Source organism: Hylobates moloch, unplaced genomic scaffold, assembly GCF_009828535.3.
Source record: "Hylobates moloch isolate HMO894 unplaced genomic scaffold, HMol_V3 SCAFFOLD_4, whole genome shotgun sequence".
In the NCBI taxonomy this organism is placed as follows: Eukaryota; Metazoa; Chordata; class Mammalia; order Primates; family Hylobatidae; genus Hylobates; species Hylobates moloch.
In genome coordinates, this window is record NW_026652279.1 from 34,641,886 (window position 1) to 34,655,131 (window position 13,246).

General features: G+C 45.6%; 1 long non-coding RNA gene across 1 annotated transcript; it reads left to right on the top strand.

Annotated features, from left to right (window-relative positions):
- The first annotated feature begins 7,577 nt into the window (after positions 1–7,577).
- Positions 7,578–13,024, top strand: LOC131383357 (uncharacterized). The gene is made up of 3 exons (XR_009213356.1): positions 7,578–9,464; positions 11,145–11,191; positions 12,502–13,024. It is a non-coding gene; the product is annotated as an uncharacterized LOC131383357 (long non-coding RNA).
- Positions 13,025–13,246: the final 222 nt, after the last annotated feature.

The window sequence follows — 13,246 nt, forward strand, 5'->3', positions numbered from 1 at the left end:
CCGTATATCTGCTTACCTAGCTTGCTGTTTCTTCTTGTGTATTCTGTAATGGAGGCTCCTGCCCACAACCCCCTCTCCCTCTGCCTCCTGCCGACCCGCTGCTTCTCAGCATGGCCCTGTGTGGTGCACCCCACGCTGTTCCTCAGGATCTGTGAGTAACCAGCCCTCTTTCAAATGGCAGTCTGCTCCTTCTCTGCTGGCCTCACCACACTGAGCATTTAATGCAGCCTCCCAGGGTGTGTGCCAGGCCCCTCCACGTGCCCCTGCAAGCCCACTGCCTTCTTCCTCTTCTCGGGGCCCTGGAAGCCTGTCCTTGGCAAGGATGACACCTGCAGGCTCTAGGCTTCTGGCTTCCAGGTAGCTTTGAAGACACCAGCCAGAAGCCTAAGGGCAGGGGGAGAGTGAGGTTGGGGGGATTATCCCCCTGCCCCTCCCTGCAGGGCATGGGCTCTCTGAGCCCACGGCTCTTCTTGGGTGCCCCGCTCCCATAGGGGTTATTTCTCTGGGTTCTGGGATGTGCTTTCTCTTTTCACCCTGCAGGTCTTGTCACGGCAAGGGCTTCCTGCTGTCGCTGGCCCCAAGTGCTTCACCATCACCATTTCCCTGAGCCCTGACCACTCTTTGTAAAGGGTCCTGAGTGAAATGCTCCTTCATTGTTCCACTGGTGTGAGTTTTGGTCTCCTGCCAGCCTTGATAACAGGGATGACAATGGCAGGGCCGGGCTGGGCAAGGGGTGGGGGTGATCCCCAGCCATTAACCTGAGAAGCTGCCTTTCATCTTTAGAGAGTTTTCTGACTGACACTTCAATTAAACTATTCCAGGACAAACCACCAAAATGCTAAATTATACGGATCAGATGGGAGAAAACAGGCACACCCATTCACCTTCTTAAGTTACTTTTTTCCTTTTTTTAGAGAGATAATTGGGACTAAGTGTTTCCCAAAATGTGCTCATTCTTCTACCACCTCCACAATTTTTGCCATATCTGCACACCACCTGTATGATTATTTATCTAATAATTTCCTTTCACTCAGCTTACTTTTTGAAACAGTCAGGTGTATATAATTTACATAATTGGAGATATAATTTACATACAGTAGAATTTACCCCTTTGAAGCGTGTCATTCAGTGAGTTTTGACAAATGCACACAGCCACGTGACCACCACCACCAAGACCTAGACTGGCGCACCACCCCCACGCTGCCCTGGTGTCCCTCAGTGGTCAGACCTGTCTGCCACCCGAGGCCCCGGGCCACCCCGATCTGATTCCTGTTCCCAGGGTTTCCCACGGTTCTGCCTTTTCCAGAACTTTGTGTGAATGGGGTCATACAGTGTGTGGCTTTTGTGTCTCACTCCTTTCACTTAGTGTGATGCTGCCACCCCAACCTTTTTAGTTTTTTTTTTTTTGAGGCAGAGTCTTGCTTTGTCACCCAGACTAGAGTGCAATGGCGTGATCTCGGTTCACTGCAACCTCTGCCTCCCAGATTCAAGTGATTCGCCTGCCTCAGCCTCCCGAGTAGCTGGGATTACAGGCATATGCCACCACGCCTGTAATTTTGTATTTTTAGTAAAGACAGGGTTTCACTATGTTGGTCAGGCAGGTCTTGAACTCCTGACCTCAAGTGATCTGCCTGCCTTGGCCTCCCAAAGTGCTGGGATTACAGGCGTGAGCCACCTTGCCCAGCCCACCTTTTTTTTTTTTTTTTTAATCAAGCTAAAACCAGAACCATAATGTGCTCATTTTATTGTCCAGCATTCTTGTTTCTATATGCTGTGTTTGCATGTAATAATTCAACAAACCCATAGCCTGGCTCTAGTTTTGAAATGTTTCCAGGCAGTAGAATTCTCCCTTCTTAGTTGTGACAAATGCATACAGTCACGTATCCCCCGCCCCGCAAGCAAAGAACAGACAGTGCCGTCACCCCAAAACCTCCTGGGCCTCCCTTTGCCATCAGTCACTTCCCCCTCCCCAAACCGCCCCCCGTAGGAACTGAGCTGACATCCCTCCCATAGGTTTGCTTTTGCCAGAGTTTCGTGTGAGTGGAATAGCGGTGGCATTTCAAGTCTGGTGTATGTCACTGAGCATGTTTGAGATTCTTCCATAGTCCTGCATGTATTAATATTTGTTTCCTTTTCATTACTGAGTACTATTTTATTGTACAGATGTGCCACTGTCCCTTAATCCATTCACCAGCCGATGGACACTTGGGTTGTTTCTGGTGTGGGCCTGTTACGAATAAAGCTGCTATAAACATTTGTACACAGGTCTTTGGCCATATGTGTTCATTTCTCTCACCTCACACAGACTTGCAGGGTTGTATGGGAAATGTATGTATAGCTTTATAAGAGATGGCCTAACTGTCTTCCAACCAGGCTGCACTCTTTCCCTTCCCGCCAGCAGCAAGCGAGAGTTCCAGCCACTCTGTATCCATCAGCACTCAGCTGTGAGGTTTTACATTTTAGCAGATCAAGTAGGTGTGAAGTGGCAGCTCACTGTGGTTTTAATTTGCATCTCCCTAATGACTAAGGACAACTAATGATGTTGAGCATCCTTTTGGAGGCTCATTTCCACCTGTATCTCTTCTTGGGTGATGTATCTCTTTAACTCTTTTGTCCATTTTCATTGGGTAAAAGTTTGCCTTTTTCTTATGGAGTTGTAAGAGTTCACTTTATATTCTAGACATCCATTTTTGGTCAGATATATGTTTGGCACATATTTTTCCCAGTTCTTGGATGCTTTTTCATTCTCTTAACAGTGTCCTTTTCCTTTCTGTTTAATTTTTTTTTTCTTTTTTGAGACAGGGTCTTGCTCTGTCACCAAGGCTGGAGTGCAGTGGTGCAATCTTAGCTCACTGCAGCCTCAACCTCCTGGGCTCGAGAGACCTTCCCACCTCAGCCTCCTGAGTAGCTGGGATCATGGGTGGGCACCACCACACCTGGCTAATTTTTGTATTTTTGTAGAGATGAGGTTTTCCATGTTGCCCAGGATGGTCTTGAACAACTGGGCTTAAGTGATCCACCTGCCTCAGCCTCCCACAGTGTTGAGATTACAGGTGTGAGCCACCACACCCAGCTTCTTAGTGTGTTTTTCAAAGAGCAGGGTTATTTAAGTTTGATGAAGTCTTCAATTTACTTTTAAAGCTTAAACATGTTGTTTTACAGCTTTACATGGCAAACTCATCGTACTTGCCATAAATTGATATGTTATAAATGATTTTGGTAGAAAGTTACAGAAAACTCAATTTTCAAGGCCTTTGGGAGTTATCCTAATAGACATGTGATTATCCCACGGAACAGGCAGCCCTGGTAATGTCATCAAGGGCTAGGCCTTCCCACCTCTCCACACCACCTTCAGATTCCACAGCCTGATGATGTTTGCCCTCAGTCTCATTGCCCCGAGTTACTGGACGGTTGCCCAGCTCTGGGCATCACACCCGTGGTTCAGAGCAGGAAGAAGAGCAAAGACAGACAGAGCAGGGCTGGGTCAGGGTGGGGCCAGCCAGGGACCCAGGGTGGCACATTGAAGGAGGCATTGGTCTTGGTGTATGGCCCTGACGGTGAGCACCTTCTTAAATATGATACCCTGGGCACCTCTCTTGCCTCACCTTAGTCCCAGCACTAGCACAGAGCTGGAAGTTTCCCTGCCTTTCTCTTATCATGTGATCTGTCTCCCAGAAGCTCTCCCAGCAGACTGCTCTATGTCTCATGGTTAGAACTAGGACCGTACTCATAGCCATTCCTGAATGCAAGGGTGGCCAGGGGAGAAGATATCTTGGCATGTTGCAAGAAAAAGTGGAGAAGGCACGCTTCTATGTAAAGGGGAAGAACTTTCCTGTGTTTAAGATGCAAGCAAATTATGCGTGTCAAAAGAACATAACCCAAGATACTGTTTTGAAACTGCTAGCTTTGCTAACTTAAAAAATCTGTTTAGTTCTGGATGCATTTGAGTTTTTGGCCCTTGTTAAAATCCATATACATTATGGAATTATAAAGAACACAGAATGACCAGAACAATCTTGGAAAAGAACAAGTTTGGAGGACTACACATCCCAATTTCAAAGCTTATTACAAAGCTACAGTATGGTACTACTTAAGAACAGACATATAGACCAATGGATAGAATTGAGAGCCTAGCAATAATTTATGGTCATTTATGTTTAACTGCTTTATGGCAAGGGTGCCAAAAAACTATTCAATGCAGAAAGAGTGGTCTTTTGAACAATACTGCTGGGGAAATTGAATATCTACACACACACAAATAAATTTGGGCTCCTACCTCACACCATACACAAAAAATTAACTCAAAATGGATGAAATACCTAAAACTATAAGAGTTAAAACTATAAAACTCTTAGAAGGAATGATAGGGGAAAAGATGTGTGACCATGAATTAGGCAACAGTTTCTTAGAAATTATTTCCAAAGCACAAACAATAAAATAAAAAAAGTAGATTGCAAAACTGGTAAAAACTAGTACATCAAAGGACACTATCAAGAAAGTGAAAAGACAACTTATAGAATGGGAGAAAATATGTTCAAATCATATATCCGATAGGGGTCTAGTATTCAGAAAACTTAAAGACCTCCTACAACTCAAAAATAAAAGGATGAATTTAATTAATTAAATTAATTAAAAAACAGACAAAGGATCTGAGTAGACATTTCTCCAAAGAAGATGTACAAGTGGTCAGTAAGACATGAAAATATCCTCTGAATATCACTAGTCATTAGGGAAATGGAAATCAAACCCACAACAGGATAATGATTTCACACCCGCTAGGATGGGTACAATTTTTAAAAAAGGGAAAATAACAAGTGTTTTTGAGGATGTAAAGAAATTAGAATGCTGGTGTATTGCTGATGGGAATGTAAAATGATGCAGCCACTGTGGAAAATAGCTTGGCAGTCCCTCAAAAAGTTAAACATAGAACTACCATATGACCCAGCAATTTCACTCCTGGGTATAAAACGTATGTTCACACAAAAACTTGTACATGAATATTCATAGCAGCATTATTCATAATAGTCAAAAGTGGAACCCATCCAAATGTGGCATATCCATACAATGAAATATTATTCAGCCATAAAAAGGCATGAAGAACTTGCTATTCCAAGTACTGAACCTTGGAAACATTGTCCTAAGTGGAAGAAGCCAGTCACAAAAGATTGTGTAGCCTGAGATTCCATTTATATGAAATATCCCGAAGAGGCAAATCCATGGAGACAGAAAGCAGATGAATGACTCCCAGGGGCTGAGGGAGGGCAGAAATGGGCCATGGTGTTAAAGGTATAGGTTTCTTGGAGTGTGATTAAAATGTTCTGGAATTAGATAGTGGTGGTGCTAGTGCAACGTAGTAAATATACTAAGAACCACAGAAGTACCCATTTTTAAATGGTGAAGTTTATGTAGTTTATGTTATGTGACTTGTATCTCAATTAAAAAATTGTTAAAAAGGACCTTGTGCCTGGAATGGCTCCAGGCTGAAAGCTGAGGAGGGAGGCTGTTCCACCTGATAACATGTGCTTTCTTGCCCATCAGAGGCACCCATGGTGGAGGGGGACCCACGTGAGGAGAGGCAGGGGCAGCTCCTCAACCTGGGGACGACAGGTGCTTGCTGCCTTCTGAAGGCGTCAGGGGCCGTCTGTGGTCCTGGAACGCGGTGGCAGTCTCGGCTTAGTTCCCGGATCCTCGTATACCCAGGCAAACGTCACCTGCAGAAGTTTCAAGCCAGCCTGGCGTAGACTGCTCTCGCCACACGTGCGTGGAGCCTTGGAGACACCTGGGGTGCCAGCTTCTGGGCTGCAGCCCCAAGAGACAAACAACCTGCCGTCTCCCTTCCCTCTGTGTGCACAGCCTGGCTTCATTAGTGGGGAGGTGATGATCTAATTTCCTCCAAACAAATGTTTGGGATGTAGAGTTTTCCTTCAACAATGAGCAGTGGCAGACGGTGAGAAATCTGCTTGCACCTTCTGGGGCTGGGTGGGGGAGCCACCCTGACATGCCTGCCAGGCTGGCAGGCACTGCCTACTGTGGCCTGGGGTTTCCTCACATCCCGGCCTGGGACATGACTGGCTAGAGCTATAAGAAGGATGATGCTGGTCCATCAGTGGTGGTGGTATAAGGCAGGCAGACTGGCAGGAGTTCTTCCTACGACCCCTCCACCAGCTCAGAGTTGGGGAGCCTTGCATTTCCCGCATGCTGGAGAGTGACTTGGGCAGGGCACTTGCCCACCTGAGTCTCCAGGAAGGGGATCTTGAGACAAAGCTCAGTAGGCAGGGTGTTTGGGGGCCAGTCCTGTGGCAGGGAGGGAGGAAGCAGGAAGGGGCAGAGGGGCACACTGAGCTGCAACGCAGGTGCAGTGACAGCCTCCATTACCTTTGTAGGGATCCTAGAGCTGTTCTGAGTCTGGGATGTGGCCGGGCCATGCTTACGTGGAGCAGTCATGGGACATGGGCTCTCCCTGGGGTAATGAGGTATGCATCTGGGGCTACCTCTGCCAAGGCCTTTCTGCCCCCAGCACTGCTGGGAACTGGGAAATAAGCCCTACAGGGACCTGGGTGGTGTGATGTGGCCTCCAGCACACCAGTCTCTAAGGTGTGGAACTCGGAAGTCTCCTGCTCTGGGTGAGATGCAGTGATGAAGACAGAGAGGCAGCAGGGAGCTCACCCTGTCCAGGGCTTTTGGCCACATTATCAGTCCTTACAAGGATGGTGTGATCTTGGCGGGCTGCCTCTGAGATATTTTACCAATCAGAAAAATATACCAGATCTGATTTGTCCCTGTCTTGTGTCCCCAGGGCCAGGCTTTCCTGGTGTGGAGCGGGCACTGGTAATCTGTTAGTGCCTTCACTTCTCAGTTCAACTGCAGCTTCCACCATTGTCCTATCATTTTCTTAGCATTAATTCCCCTTTTACCAGATGCCCTATGACAATAGGATGTGCCAGATCCAAATTTAGATCTTTTATTGTCCTTCTTAAATTTTTTTTTATTTTTAGAGACAGGGTCTCACTCTATTGCCCAGGTTGGAGTGTGGTAGCACAGACATGGTTCACTGCAACTTCAGACTCCTAGGCTTAAGTGATCCTCCCACCTCAGCCTCTCGAGTAGCTGGACAGCAAGCATGCACCACCACGCCCAGTGAATTTTTTATTTTTGATAGAGATGGGGTTTCACCATGTTTCCCAGGCTGGTCTCAAACTCCTGAGCCCAAGTAATCTGCTAGCCTTGGCCTCCCAAAGTGCTGGGATTACCAGGCATGAGCCACTGTGTCCCAGTGTCCTTTTTTTTTTAATTACATGATCTTTTCTTAATAAAGTCAATGAATGAAATGATTTTTGTCATAGTAGAAACTGATAGTTGAAAAGATATTCACAGAAACTCTATGAGGCTCTTCGAGCCTTGACTCAAATGTCACCCCCTCCACAAAGCAGCCCCAAATGTCCCTACGGTCCGGGCACTGTGCACAGCCAGCACACACCACCATCTTGAGTGGCTCCTACTGCCAGGCCTCTTTATAACACAAATGACAGACAACTCCTTGCAAACCACCGTCAGTGGCAGAGGAAGGGTGGCCCAGGCACTCAGGAGTCTAGTGGGCGCCTCCATTGAGACTGGATCTGCTCATCAAGCAACAATCCCAAGAGCCCGGGACCTCCTTGGCTCCCCCGCTCCCCCGCAGCTCTGGTGCCCACACCCTCATACCCCTGCATCCTTCCCAGAAGTCCAGATGGCCCTGGGTCTCATGGGGCCGTGTAGCCTGAGAGTGGATGATCAGGGTGGGCCCCAGAAGAAAATCAAGTTTGTTTTCCTAAACAAGGGAGGAATGAATGGACTTGGCAGAAGACCCTCAAGTCCTCTCAGAAACAGATGTTACCACGCCTACATCTGAATTCATTGAACTCCTGTTAGCCAAAGGACAGCCTGAAGGCCACCACTTCCTGGAAGCCCTCCAGCCACCAGCTGAAGCTCCAGGCCACTCCATGCTGGCAGGACTCCTTACTGGCCTGTCCGGTCTGCTGTGATGATGGTGGTCGAGACCATAGCCCTGAGGGCCCTCATGGTGCCTGGCTGCTCTCTTGGTCTCCCAAAACAAGGAAGCGACTTTGGAACTGGGTAACAGGCAGGGGTTGGAACAGTTTGGAGGGCTCAGAAGAAGACAGGAAGACGTGGGAAAGTTTGGAACTTCCTAGAGATTTGTTGAATGGCTTTGACCAAAATGCTGATAGTGATATGGATGATGAAGTCCAGGCTGAGGTGGTCTGAGATGGAGATGAGGAATTTGCTGGGAACTGGAATAAAGGTGACTTGTTGCTTTGCTTAAGCAAAGAGACTAGTGACATTTTGCCCCTATCCTAGAGATTTGTGGAACACTGAACTTGAGAGAAATGATTTAGGGTATCTGGTGGAAGAAATTTCTAAGCAGCAAAGATTCAAGAGGAAGCAGAGCGTAAAAGTTTGGACAATTTGCAGCCTGATGATGCCATAGAAAGAAAAACCAATTTTCTGGGCAGAAGTTCAAGCTGGCTGCAGAAATTTGCATAAGTAATGAGGAGGCAAATGTTAATCACCAAGACAATGGGGAAAATGTTTCCAGGGCATGCCAGAGAGCTTCACAGCAGCCCCAGCCATGACAGGCCTGGAGGCCTAGGAGGGAAAAATGGTTTCATTGACTGAGCACAGGGACACCCTGCTCTATGCAGCCTTGGGACATGATGGGTGCCCTGTGTCCCAGCTGCTTCAGCTCTAGTTGTGGCTAAAAGCGGCTAAGATACAGTTTGGGCCATTGTTCAGAGGGTGTAAGCCCTAAGCCTTGGAAGCTTACACATAATGTTGGGCCTGCAGGTGCACAAAAGCCAAGAATTGAGGTTGGGGAACCTCTCTCTGGATTTCAAAGGATGTATGGAAATGCCTGGATGTCCAGGCAGAAGTTTGCTGCAGGGATGTAGCCCTCATGAAAAACCTCTGCTAGGTCAGTGCAGAAGGGAAATATGGGGTTGGAGCCCCAACACAGAGTCCCCACTGGAGCATTGCCTAGTGCAGCTGTGAGAAGAGGGCCACTGTCTTCCAGCCCCCAGAATGGTAGATCCACCAACAACTTGCACCATGAACTTGGAAAAGCCACAGACATTCAACACCTGCTTGTGAAAGCAGCCAGGCTGGGGCTGTAAACTGCAAAGCCACAGGGGCAGAGCTACCTTAGGCAATGGGAGCCCATCTCTTGCATCAGTGTGACCTGGATGTGAGACAAGGAGTCAAAGGAGATCATTTTGGAACTTTAAGGTTTAGTGACTGCCCTATTGGATTTCACATTTGCATGGAACCTGTAGCCCCATTGTTTTGGCCAATTTCTCCCATTTGGAATGGGTGTATTTACCCAATGCCTGTACCACCATTGTACATAGGAAGTAACTAACTTGCTTTTGATTTTACAGGCTCATAGGAGGAATGGACTTGCCTTGTCTCAGGTGAGACTTTGGGCTTAGACTTCTGAGTTAATGCTGGAATGAGTTAAGACTTTGGGGGACTGTTGGAAGGCCATGGTTGTGTTTTGGAATGTGAGGATATAAGATTTGGGAGGGGCCAGGGGCAGAATGACATGGTTTGGCTCTGTGGCCCACCCAAATCTCACCTTGAATTGTAATAATTCCCACTTGTCAAGGACAGGACCAGGTGAAATAATTGAATTATGGGAGTGGTTTCCCCCATTCTGTTCTCATGGTAGTAAGTTTTCATGAGATCTGCTGGTTTTATAAGGGGTTTCCTCCTTTGCTCAGCTCTAATTCTCTCTCCTGCTGCCCTGAGAAGAGGTGCCTTCCACCATGATTGTAAGTTTCCTGAGGCCTTGGATGTGTGAGTCAATTAAACCTCTTTTCTTTATAAATTACCTAGTCTCAGGTGTTTCTTCATAGCAGCATGAGAACAGAGTAATACAGCTAGCATGGTTGGAGCAAAGCCAGGGATGGGGAGGGTGGTGTATGTGTGTGGGGGGGTGAGGGCAGACAGGGAGCCAGCCCCAGGGGCTTGGGCTGTTCTTCTAATTCTAAGCACAAGGGTGATCTTTGGAGATGATGAGCCAGGTGTGGTTCTGGCCCTCATGGAGACTGCATTAGGGAGAAAGTGACTGTGAACAACCAAACACGTAAATAAGCAAAAGTTTAAATAGTGACATATGCTAAGGTAGGATGTGGGACTCGACTCTGGATGTGGGACCTAGGTGCTGGGACAAATTGAGGACTAACTGAAACAGGGACAGGGTGGAAACAGCCATCCATAAGTCATGCCCACCAGTGTGCCATGTCAGTTTACTGTTTCCATGGCAACATCTGGATGTTACTGCCCCTTTCCATAGCAACTACCCAGTAATCTAGAAGTTACTACCCTTTTTCTGGAAATTTCTGCATAATCCACCCCTTAATTAGCATGTAATTAAAAGTGGGTATAAATATGACTTCAGGGCTGCCTCTGAGCTGCTGCTCTGGGCACACTGCCTATGGGGTGGCTCTGCCCTGCTCCACAAGAAGCAGTACCTCTGTTGCCACTGTGCATTGCTGCTTCAATAAAAGTTGCTGTCTGACATCACTGGCTTGCCCTTGAATTCTTTCCTGGGTGAAGCCAAGAACCCTCCCCAACTAAGCCCCAATTTTGAGGCTTGCTTGCCTTGTATCAGTGCTATCAAGAAAATATTCAGGGTATAGGGGGAGAGAGGGAGGGATGGGTGAGGATCTGTGGTCAGGGAAGGTAGCCTGGAGGAGGTGCTACTAAAGAAAAGTTGGCCATGTGCAGGGCCTGAGGCAGAGCAGGCCACACACAGGCAGGGCAGCTGGCCCCCTGAGGTGCTCAGAGCCGGATGCTCTAAAGGTCATCAGGAGATAATTGGGACCTGCACAAAATAGAGAAAGGAAGAGAGCAGAGCAAGGGGAAGCTGGAGTGATCCCTGTGGGCAGCAAGGTGCTGGAGTGGACAACTCCAACACTGGGGCCATGTTGCTTCCAACCTTTTCTCTCTTGTCAGTGTGTTGTGAATTTCCCCAAGCCAGTGCGTATTGGCCACATGTTATTTCATACCAGGGATGGGCTTACTGTAGTGGAGAATCCAATTCCCTCTAGACATTTGATGTTTGTTTTTTGTTTTGTTTTGTTTTGCAGATTCTACGATAACAAGCAAAGCTGCAGTCTTGCCCATGTATCTTTGAGTAAGTATGGATATAAGATAAGTTCCTAGAATTTGAATCGCCAGGTAAAGTTTTTGAAATTACAATTTTATTAGTTGTCACCAATGGTCCTCCAGAAAAGCTGTCTTTGTTTATACACTCACCTTTCCTGAGCTCCTTACCAGCAATGGGTATGTAATCTTTTTCATTGTTTCCAATAGAGGTGATGAATATAATATATTCTAATTTAATTTGTGTTTCTCTTATTAGCAGTGAAACTGGACTTCTTTTCATGTGTCTGTTTTTGGAGGGGAGCATTTGAATTTTTTCTTTGATAAATTCCCTGCCTATTTCCTTTGCCCACTTTTCTACTGTGTTGTAATTTTCCCTCACGACTTGTGAGAGTAATTTGTAATTTAGGGAAATTTGACCTTTGTTTAGCTTCTGGATGGCAGCTAATTTTTCCCAGTGTGTCTATTATGTTTTTAAATGGGTATTTTGCTGAAGTGAAGTCTTCTACTTTTACATAGTCAAATCAGTCAGTCTTTTCCATTCTGGCTTCTGGGCTTTTTTGTCATGCTTAGAAAGACTTTTTCTCACACCACGATAAAAAACTCACCCACGTTTTCTTCTATTACATTTTTAGATTCATTTTTGACATTTGAATTTTGATACTTTTGGATTTTTTTCTTTTTAGTCTAAGAAAGTAGAGATCCAGCTTTATTGTTTTCCAAGTGCTTACACATTTATCCCAATACCATTTATTAAACATTCCATCATTTCTTCAATTTTCATGCCATTTTTATCAGCGTTTAAACACTCACATATTCATGGGCTTATTTCTGGATGCTCTATTCTCCCCCATTGATGTGTCTGTTCATATTTTGAATACTTTGTCAAGTTCAATTGAGCTTTTTTGTCAAAAAATTCAATTAGAATTTTGATTTAGAGAGGATTGACGTCTTTACAACTTTAAGTCTTTCTCTTCAATAAGAAGATATGACTTCCCAATTATTCTATCTTATTTTATGTCTTAGTTGAGCTTCATAGTTTTTTTCATGTAAGGCCTTCACATTTCTTAAGTTTTTTTTCTTAGGCATTTTATACTTTCAGTTGCTATTGAGAATGAGCTCTTTTCCTTCATTATATTTTTAGCTGCTTATGTTTTATATAAAAGAAAGTTATTGATTTTGATATGTTAATTTTATAACTGACTACATTAATAAATTGACTTGTTGTTTTCAATATTTTAGAAATCTTTACTCAGTGATACCATACTATTATTTTCAATGATAAATTTGTCTCCTCCTTTCCAATTTGTATACATCTTATTTATTTATTTATTTTTAAAGACAGGGTCTTGCTCTGTTGCCCAGGCTGGAGTGCAGTGGTGTGATCATGGCTCATTGAAGCCTGGAACTACTAAGTTCAAGCAATCCTCCTACCTCAACATCCCGAGTTGCTGGGACCACAGGCGTGCACCACCATGCTGAGCTGATTTTAAAACATCTTTTGTAGACATAGGGTCTCGATTTGTTGCCTAAATTGGTCTTAAACTCCTGGGCTCAAGTAATCCTCCTTCCTGGGCTTCCCAAAGTGCTGGGATTACAGGTGGGAGCCACTGAGCCTGGCCACGTATTTAATTGCATTGACTAACTCTGCCAGGAGAATGTTGTAATAAATTATTGTTTGCTCTATGAGACTGTTACCTTGAATCAGCCCTTAATGTTGAACTTTTCTCTTCTTTCTCCAGAGAGGTGGGTGGAGAGGCAAACCCGAGAGCTGTCTTGGCAGTGGGAGGCAGGCTTCAGGTGGGCCGCTCTCTGCAGTTTTCTTTTCTCTCCTTTAAGACACGGTTTGGTTTGTTGGCTGAGATACTTAATTCCAGACCCATACTGTTTGATATGATAGCTATTAGCCAAACATGGCTTCCTAAGTTTAAATTTAAGTTAATTACAATGAAATAAAAGTTAAAATTCAGTGTCTCAGTTTCATTAGCCACATTTCAAGGGCTCACAGCCACATGTGGCTTGTGGCTCCTGTACCTGACAAGGCAGACATGGGACATTTCTGTTACGGCAGAATCTTCTCCTGGGT